The sequence below is a fragment of the Impatiens glandulifera genome, chromosome 3, assembly GCF_907164915.1.
Source record: "Impatiens glandulifera chromosome 3, dImpGla2.1, whole genome shotgun sequence".
NCBI lineage: Eukaryota > Viridiplantae > Streptophyta > Magnoliopsida > Ericales > Balsaminaceae > Impatiens > Impatiens glandulifera.
In genome coordinates, this window is record NC_061864.1 from 33487737 (window position 1) to 33498249 (window position 10513).

A 10513-nucleotide genomic window follows, 5' to 3' on the forward strand; every position below is an offset into this window, starting at 1 on the left:
TTTCCAACAGTTCTTCCTCCATTGAAACAGCAATTCCTCCATTGAAGCAGCAGATTCTTCTTCTGATTTCCTTTATCTCTTCTCCATTTGGTTAGTCATCTTTAATGATGATGATAATGTATGTGAATGACAAGTTAGGATGAGGTCAATTGATAACTTTTGTTAGATTACCTCTAGGCTTGTATTGAACTACATTGTATACCCATTTGATATAGTGGATAATTTAAGTGGCCGAAGTGTCCCGTGGTTTTTACCTAATTTGGGTTTTCCACGCAAAATCTTGGTGTCCTGCTCTCTGTTTTTTATTGTTTGATGCTCAATTGTTTTGGCTGCCTATTTGATTACACAAAAGGGAAAAAGAATTGTTAGGCCTTGTTGTAGCTTGTTTATTTCTGAATTGCTAAACAGGTGCTATTATTCGATTTCTCCAACAAGTGGTATCAGAGCTGAGGTCGTTTTGTGGTAATTCTTGTATAATTCAAATGGAAGAATCGTTGAGCAATAATGGAACGATGATCAAACTCACAGCTACCAATTATACAATCTGGAAGTCACGGATGGAGGACTTATTGTGTAATTATGATTATGAAGACACTATTTTGGGTGATAAAGGCAAACCAGAGGCTATGACAGATGGAGATTGGAAGAAGCTGAACAGAAAGGCAGTTGGTAAAATCAGGCAATGGGTTGACAACAGTGTGTATCAACATGTGGCTACTGAGGTTAATGCTCATAAAGTGTGGACTATTTTGAGTGAGCTGTATGAGAAGAACAACACTCAAAACAAAGCATTTCTATTTAGGAAGCTTTGCTCGTTGAAATATCAAGATGGGTCTTCTATGTCTGAGCATCTAAATGCTTTTCAGGGGATTCTAAATGAGTTGGCTGCGATAGGAATGAAATTTGATGATGAGCTTCATGCTATGTGTTTGATTAATTCTCTGCCTGATAGTTGGGAAACACTTGTGGTTTCAATTACCAATTCTGTTCCACAAGGTAAGCTCACTTTGAAAATGATGAAAGAGAGCGTGCTAAATGAAGAGGCTAGAAGAAAAGAACAGGGCTTCTCGACTCCAAGTCAAGTGTTCGTGACTGAGAAAATGGGTAGAAGTAAAAGTAAAACTCCAAAGAATCGCAGTGGCAGTTCAGACAGGTCACGGGGAACATCCAGCTCGAGAAAAGAGATTACATGTTATCATTGTGGCAAGCCAGGACACAAGAAGTATCAGTGCAGATCTTTGAAGCGGGAACAAAAGGAGAATAAGCAAGATGGAAGTAGTAAGGTTGCATATGTGGGTGGTAACGACATCGATATTGTTTACGACAATGATAGTATCAACCTTGTTTCTCAAGATACACAATGGGTGGTAGACTCAGGTGCTTCTTATCATGTCACCAATCGTTGTGATATATTTGCTTCTTACACTAGTGGACAGTTTGGTTCAGTGACGTTGGGAAACCATGTTACGCGTAAGATTGTTGGAAAAGGAGATGTCTGTTTGGATACTAACACTTCGTGCAAGCTACTTTTGAAGAATGTTCGACATGTTCCTGATATTCGGATGAATTTGATCTCTACTGGTATTCTTGATGATGAGGGCTATCATAGTTACTTTGGTGAAGGTAAATGGAAACTCACTAAGGGGTCTTTGGTGATAGCTAAAGGAAAGAAGGTCGGTTCTCTTTATGTGACAGAGACTAAGTCTTACGGGGGAGAAGAAAATGCAGTTAATGATTGTTCAGCACAGCTTTGACATAAGAGACTTGGTCACTTAAGTCAGAATGGCATGCAAGTTCTCTCCAAGACAATCGATCTCCAGGGCTTAAAGTCCACAGATTTGAAGACATGCACAAATTGCTTAGTTGGTAAGCAACATAGAGTTTCCTTCAAAAGTTTCTCTCCATCTAGGAAGCCCAATATCCTAGATATGGTTCACACAGACATATGTTTTATGGATTCCTTGACTTTAGGTGGTGCTCATTATTACATCACTTTTATCGATGATTGCTCAAGGAAGGTGTGGGCATATTGCTTGAAGACTAAGGATCAAGCATTGGATTACTTCAAGTTGTTTCATGCTGAAGTGGAGAGAGAAACTGGGAAGAAGTTGAAATGTGTTCGTTCGGATAATGGTGGCGAATACAGAGGACCATTTGTGGAATACTGTAAAAGTCATGGAATCAAACTTTTAAAGACTGTGCCAAAAACACCTCAACAGAATGGAGTTGCAGAGAGGATGAACATGTCTATTAATGAGAGAATTTTGTGTATGTTGTCTCATGCTAAGTTGCCAAAATCCTTTTGGGGAGAAGCAATGAAGACAACGGTTGATCTGATAAACCTTTCACCCTCAACTCCTTTAGATGGCGACGTTCCAGAAAGAGTTTGGAGAGGTAAAGACGTCTCTTATGATCACTTGAGAGTTTTTGGTTGTAAAGTGTTTGTTCATGTTCCTCGAGATGAGAGAGCTAAGCTTGATAGCAAGACGAGACAGTGTATCTTTATTGGGTATGGCCACGGAGAATTTGGGTACCGATGTTGGGATCCGGTTAACAAAAAACTCATTAGAAGCAGAGATGTGGTATTCTTTGAAGATCAAACCATTGAAGACTTTGAGAAAAAGGAAAAGCCGAAGTCTACGGAGAATGAATTTCCTAACAATGGTAGGATTCGTACACCACAATCACAGCCCAATGATGTGGAGAATCCTCAAGTTGAGGTTGATGAGACTCCTTTAGTTGATGCTGAGCCAACAGAGGAAGCTGAACAAGATGATGATAGTTCTCTAGAGCAACCTGATGATCAGCATATTAGAAGATCTAGTAGGCAGCGACAACCTTCTAGTAGGTATCCTCCCAATGAGTATGTGATGTTGACTGACGGGGGAGAACCAGAAACCTATCAAGAAGCATTGTCTCATGAAAACAAGAACAAGTGGTCGGTGGCAATGCAAGAAGAGATAAATTCCTTGCAAGAGAACGAAACTTATGACTTGGTGAAACTTCCAAAAGGAAAGAAGACTTTGAAGAACAAGTGGGTATTCAAGTTGAAGCACCAAGAGAATAGCTCACAACCTCGATACAAAGCAAGACTAGTTGTGAGGGGCTTTGGACAGAAAAGGGAATTGATTTTGAAGAGATCTTCTCACCGGTTGTGAAGAGGTCATCCATCAGAGTTGTGTTAGCATTGGCTGCTAGTCAAGATTTGGAAATTGAACAAATGGATGTGAAGACTGCATTTCTTCATGGTGACTTGGAGGAAGAGATCTATATGGAACAACCCGAGGGTTTCAAAGTTAAAGGTAAAGAAGATCTTGTCTGCAGGTTGAGGAAAAGCTTGTATGGGCTCAAACAAGCGCCTAGACAATGGTACAGGAAATTTGACTCCTTCATGGAAGCAAATGGGTACAGTAAGACTACTTCTGATCATTGTGTTTTCATCAAGAGATACGGTGTTGATGATTATGTTATTCTTCTGCTCTATGTTGATGATATGCTGATTGTTGGGCAAAATATTGCAAAAATTGAGAAGCTCAAAAGGGATTTGAACAAGTCTTTTGCGATGAAGGATTTGGGTTCAGTGAAGCAGATCTTAGGCATGGAAATCACAAGAGACAGAAAGAACAGAACACTTTGGCTATCACAGGAGAAGTACATTGAGAAGGTACTTGAGAGGTTTGCAATGAAAAATGCAAAACCGGTTTCAGTTCCACTTGCAGGTCATTTCAAGTTGAGTTCTAAACAATGTCCTACAAGTGAGAAAGAGAAAGATGAAATGAAGAATGTACCTTATGCCTCTACAGTTGGTAGTCTTATGTATGCCATGGTATGTACAAGACCGGACATAGCACACGTAGTTGGTGTTGTTAGTCGGTATCTCTCCAACCCGGGAGAAGAACATTGGTTGGCTGTTAAGTGGATTCTCAGATATCTTCAAGGCTCTTCAATAGCACGTTTATGCTTTGAAAGTGATACTCCTATTTTGGAAGGCTTTACAGATTCTGATATGGCGGGTGATGTTGATTCAAGAAAATATATATCAGGTTTTTTGGTTACCTTTGCAGGCGGTGCTGTTTCGTGGCAGTCAAGGTTACAAAAGTGTGTTGCTTTGTATACTACAGAAGCTGAGTATATTGCAGCTACTGAGGCATGTAAAGAGGTGTTATGGATGAAGAAGTTCCTACAAGAGTTGGGCCAAAAGCAAGAGAAGTTTACTTTGTTTTGCGACAGTCAAAGTGCCATTCATCTCTCAAAGAATTCAGCTTTTCATTCGAGATCCAAACACATCGACGTGAGATATCATTGGATACGTGATGTGCTTGAGGCAAAAGAGCTGAACTTGGAGAAGATTCATACAAGTGATAATGGTGCCGATATGTTTACGAAATCCTTGCCTAAGGACAAGTTTGAAGATTGTCGGGAGAGAGCGGGTTTATTGGAGCCCGCGAAGTTGCGCTGACGGGGGAGATTTGTTGGGTCAGCTCATTTGACAGCTGGGCCTAACAAATTAATAAAGCCCGTTAGGGCATATTTAATTAAGGAAAAAAAAAACACAACAATTTTTAGATTGGTTTTTTCTCTCTCTCTCTCTCTTCCAGCAGTTCTTCCTCCATTGAAGCAGCAATTCCTCCATTGAAGCAGCAAGTTCTTCTTCTGATTTCCTTTATCTCTTCTCCATTTGGTTAACCATCTTTAATGATGATGATAATGTATGTGAATGACAAGTTAGGATGAGGTCAATTGATAACTTTTGTTAGATTACCTCTAGGCTTGTATTGAACTACATTGTATACCCATTTGATATAGTGGATGATTTAAGTGGCCGAAGTGTCCCGTGGTTTTTACCTAATTTGGGTTTTCCACGTAAAATCTTGGTGTCCTGCTCTCTGTTTTTGATTGTTTGATGCTCAATTGTTTTGGCTGCCTATTTGATTACACAAAAGGGAAAAAGAATTGTTAGGCCTTGTTGTAGCTTGTTTATTTCTGAATTGCTAAACAGGTGCTATTATTCGATTTCTCCAACAACGCCTAACATCTAAAGCCTGTATCGGCACCCACGCGGACCGCTCGATCGCTAATGGAATTCCCAGATCTTGGACCGAACATTTTGCGCGGTTAAGTCTTGGTCATCTCCTACCCTTAGTTCGCGCCCAGACGAATTCAAAATAAAAAAAATTCTCGTTTGTTGCAATATATTTGGACATTAATAAAGAGGGTTCTCCGAGAATTTATAAACTGTTATATTAATTAATTCTATAAATGTCATATTTAATATAAACTAAAATAATGTGATCTAATATGAAATTAAGTTTATGCCTTATGTATATTTGTCATTAATATAAAATGATAATATTTAAGGGACATTTCTAATTTTATGAAGGGTTAAATTATAAATGACCAAACTATATATATATATATATAACAATCCTTAATTTTCAAAGTGTCCGGATTGCCAAGTCGAGAGCTGTGGTTAATTTGGATATATATATAAAAGTAAATGAATATTTGAGTCGGATTGTGAGTTGACCCGACCATAAACTTAAAATGGTTAAAAATAAAATTAAAAATGTTATATGTATGTTTCGAACTCGCAACTTAACAAAATAAGTACAACCCTTTATCAACTAAGCTAATAAGACTTTATATTTAAAATTCAACACCAAATTTGATGAACGCAAGACGTTTTAACAATATAAGTTTAACTTTTTAACTAACTAATCTATATAGATATATAATGATACTTAATTTTAAAGTGTTCGGATTACCGGGTCGAGAGTTGCGGTTAATTTGTATATATATGTTAGAATAAATTGATACTTGAGTCGGATTGTGGGTTGACCCGCCCATAAATTAAAACGGTTAAAAATAAAATTAAAAATGTTATATGTATGTTTCGAACTCACAACCTAACAAAACAAGTATAACCCTTTAACCAATATATATATATATAAATATATATATATATATATATATATATATATATATATATATATATATATATATATATATATATATATATATATATAATGATACTTAATTTTCAAAGTGTCCGGATTGTCGGGTCGAGAGCTGTGGTTAATTTAAATATATATGTGAGAGTAAATGAATATTTGGGTCAGATTGTGGGTTAACCCGCCCATAAACTTAAAAAGGTTAAACATAAAATTAAAAATGCTATATATATGTTTCGAACTCACAACCTAACAAAACAAGTTCAACCCTTTAACCAACTAGACTAATAAGATTTATATTTTAAATTTAACACCAAATTTGATGAACACACGGCGTTTTAACAATATAAGTTCAACTTTTTAACTAATCTATATATATATATATATATATATATAATGATATTTAATTTTCAAAGTGTCCGATTTGCCGAATATAAGTTCTATTTTTTAACTAACTAATCTCTCTCTCTTTATATATATAATGATTGCTTAATTTTCAAAATATTCGGATTGCCGTGTCGAGAGTTATGGTTACTTTGAATATATATGTGAGAGTATATTAAAAATGTTATCACATTTTTACCGTAAATGTTTCTTAGTTTTTATATCATTACTCATGCAAATGCACATGTTACATGCTAGTTAACTTAATATTTGTTATTTGTAATCTATAATAGTCTCATTGAAGTACTGACAATTCTCCTTTATCACCATCAACAGAGAGATAAAATCATTAACGTACATATCAAATTGGAAGAAACGTTTAGAAAATGAATTAAGGTACCTTTTGCAATATTTCGATTTAATTTCTCACACTTTAAATTATGATTTAATTTAGATAATTCTAATAATTGGTATAGAGCCCGCCTAAATTAATGCCGCCTATAAATCTATATATATAATGATGCTTAATTTTTAAAGTGTCCAGATTGCCGGGTCGAGAGCTGTGGTTAATTTGGATATATGTGAGAGTAAATGGATACTTGGGTCAGATTGTGGGTTGACCCATCCATAAACTTAAAACGGTTAAAAATAAAATTAAAAATGCTATAGGTATGGTTCGAACTTACAACCTAACAAAACAAATACAACCTTTTAACCAACTAGGCTAATAACATTTTATATTTTAAATTCAACCCAAAATTTGATAAACGCGTGACATTTTAACAATATAAGTTCAACTTTTTAACTAACTAATCTATATATATATATATATATATATATATATAATGATGCTTAATTTTTAAAGTATCCGGATTACCGGGTTGAGAGCTATGGTTAATTTGGATATATGTGAGAGTAAATGGATACTTAGGACGGATTGTGGGTTGACCCGCCCATAAAAATTTTACCGTAATATTTTTTTCACGGTTTTTTATATTATTAGTCTATGATAATTTCATATATATATATATATATATATATATATATATATGTATATATATATATATTAATTTTGATAATTTCAATTGGAGAATATATATAGTTTAGATTTAAAAATTTTAATCGAAAAATATATATATTTATCTTTTAAAGATTCATATATTCTGAATTAATTAAATTTTATGATGTTATATATATTGAAGATTGACAATAGATTCATAGATTAAGGGATATTTGAATTCTCTATTAATACTTAATACGATAATATAAAAATTTATGATATTATCATAGATTTATAGATATTTAGTTTATCTCATTACTAGATTTATGGATATTTATATGCTCCGTTAAGAGAAATTCTCCAATTATTATTAATGATTCTTAGATTTAAGGATAGTTATAATATATATATATATTATAAATTTAAAGAGAGAATTAAGGAATAATATTTATTGTTAAGTATTTATAAATCAATATATAATAAAAATTTAATTATATTCTTTATTTTATGGTTAAAAGATTAAGGTTAATAAATATTAATAAATTAATGAATAATTGTATTTCGGACATAGAATATTTGATAATTGGTAAAATAAATCTTGAAAATTTATTATTTAATTTAATTAATACGAGACATACAAATTTAAAATTTAAGAAGTTTAGCCTATACATAATTTTATTTTTTATAATAAAATAAATTATATATTTTTTTTTGATAAATTATATATTATTAATTTGGGTTATATATAATAATATGACATTTAAATTCAAATTAATGATATTATTGTTCATTATATGAATTTTATTGATTGATACAAATAATTATCAAAATGACAATGTTTATTGAAATTAATTAATTTTTTTTGAATGGTAGTAATATTATTGTCCAAAGACTTATATTAATGTTGTATTAAGTATTTTAAGATGAGATAAATCTTTCTTTGAATTTAGTTGTTACTTAAGTTGATAAATGTGAGCAACTACTTTATTGAGTATTCTAAATGATTAAGAGCTATAATTTTTATGATGTCAAGTTAAAGATAGTTTTTTCTTTTAGATGAGATTGTAATTTTTTTTAGGATATTGAATTTGAAATGAGAAATGATTTTATCTTTGAAATGATTTAGATCAATAATTTCTATTGAAGAAGATTTGATTTTTATTTCTAATGTTTTTTTATATTGATAAGGATTTTATTTCTATTAATGATAAAGTTCAAAAATCGAGAGTAATAAGAAAGTGTTGATCAAATTCATTAAGTACAAATTCAATAACCTCAAAATCAAGTGTCTTTGCGACAATCCAGTTTAATCGAATTACACATGGACACTTTTATGACACTCGTTGCATATTTTGATATGGAACTTCACAAAACAGATGTTAAGGAGTTTCTCAATGAAGACATTGAAAAATAATTTGGTTCAACGAGAAAATTTATGTCGACAAACCAAATTAATATGATTTGTAAAGAAATTCATATATGGACTTAAAAAGTGTCTCGTCAGTAGTATCATAAATTTCAAAAAAAATAATTATCTCTTTTGGTTTTGAGGTAAATTTAATCTATGATTTGTGTATCACAAGTTTAGTGGGAGTAAACTTATATTTATGGTTTTATATGTGGACGACATTTTGTTTACCACAAATTTTGCTTGACAATAAGTAACCAAATAATTATGAGATATTTGAAAAGAACTAAGAATTAAATGCTCAAATATAGGAAGTCGGATAGTCTTGAGATCATTGAGTATTCAGACTCTGATCTTACGGATGCCAAACAAATATGAAATCCACCTCAAGTTACATTTTCCACTAGCTGATTTAGTCGTTTTTAAAGAATGTCAAACAAACACTTACGTCTTCATTCACTATTGTAGCGAAATTTGTGACATGTTACTAGCATCAAATTAAGTAATATTGATATCAAGTTTCTTGTTATGAAATGATACAAAGTAGATAGATTTTTATAAAATATTTATGTACAAACTCTATGGTTTTGAACCTCTTGATAATGATTTTATTGTCTAGTGTCTTTCATAATAATATTGCTCGTATGAGTGTCGTAGAGATCAATAATCTCTATTTTCAGTGGGAGTTTGGTTGTTTTTTAGTTTAGTTATTTTATAGAAATTTATGAGGTTTTTATTCTGATAAGAAAGTAAGTATTATTTAGTTCATAACACTTTATATAATTATGTTTAAAGTATGATCTCACTAAAGTCAATTAGGACCCGTTAAAAATTGACATGAAAAGATCACTTTGCATGAAATTTTCATTTCTCACATTCATGATATTATTTGTAAATTTATTGTATTGACTAATGTGATCATTGTTGGGTCTAGTTGTGCTTAAATACAACGACGAGTGTTTTGGTCCTATATTGATTTAATTAATTGATAAAATTGTTTATACAACATATGGTTGAGTTGACATAAAAATTCAGGCGCATTATGGTTGATATATTTATTTTTGTACATACGTGACTTAGTGAGAGATTGTTGAAATTTATAGGGTCACTAGTATAATAAATAATTGTGAAAATGTCATATTTAATATAAGCTAAAATAATGTGATCTAATGTGAAATTAATTTTATGGCTTATAGATGTATTTGTCATGAATATAAAGTGAGAATACATAAGTGGTATTTTTATTTTTATGAAGGGGCTAAATTAGAAATGACCAAACTATAATAACTAACTTAATGTTGGTTATTTGTAATCGGTAATGGTCCCCATTTGAAGCACTGACAATTCTCCTTTGCGTCCCCATCAACAAATAGAGAAAATCATTAACATACTCATCAAATTGGAAAAATCATTCCATATAAAGAACGTTTAAAGAAAGAGAAGATTAAAAAAATGAATTAAGGTACGCTTCTGTAACATTCAGATATAATTTCTCACAATTTAAATTAGAATCTAATTTGGATTATTCTAACACGAACCTTCTAAAAACTCCTAAAAGAATGTTAACGTCAGATCATCTCTAATTTGGGCAGAAAGTATTTTGGACAGTTTGGGAAAAATTTCAAATTCTTGAAACTTTGCCCGAGTTATGTATAAATAAACCTTAGAGTAGACTACGCTAAGGTTAGCAACCCCGATTTATCAAAAACTTAGAGCTTTAAATTATCGAAATTATAGTTCGTCGTCGCCAAAAAAGCTTGAAGCTTGAAA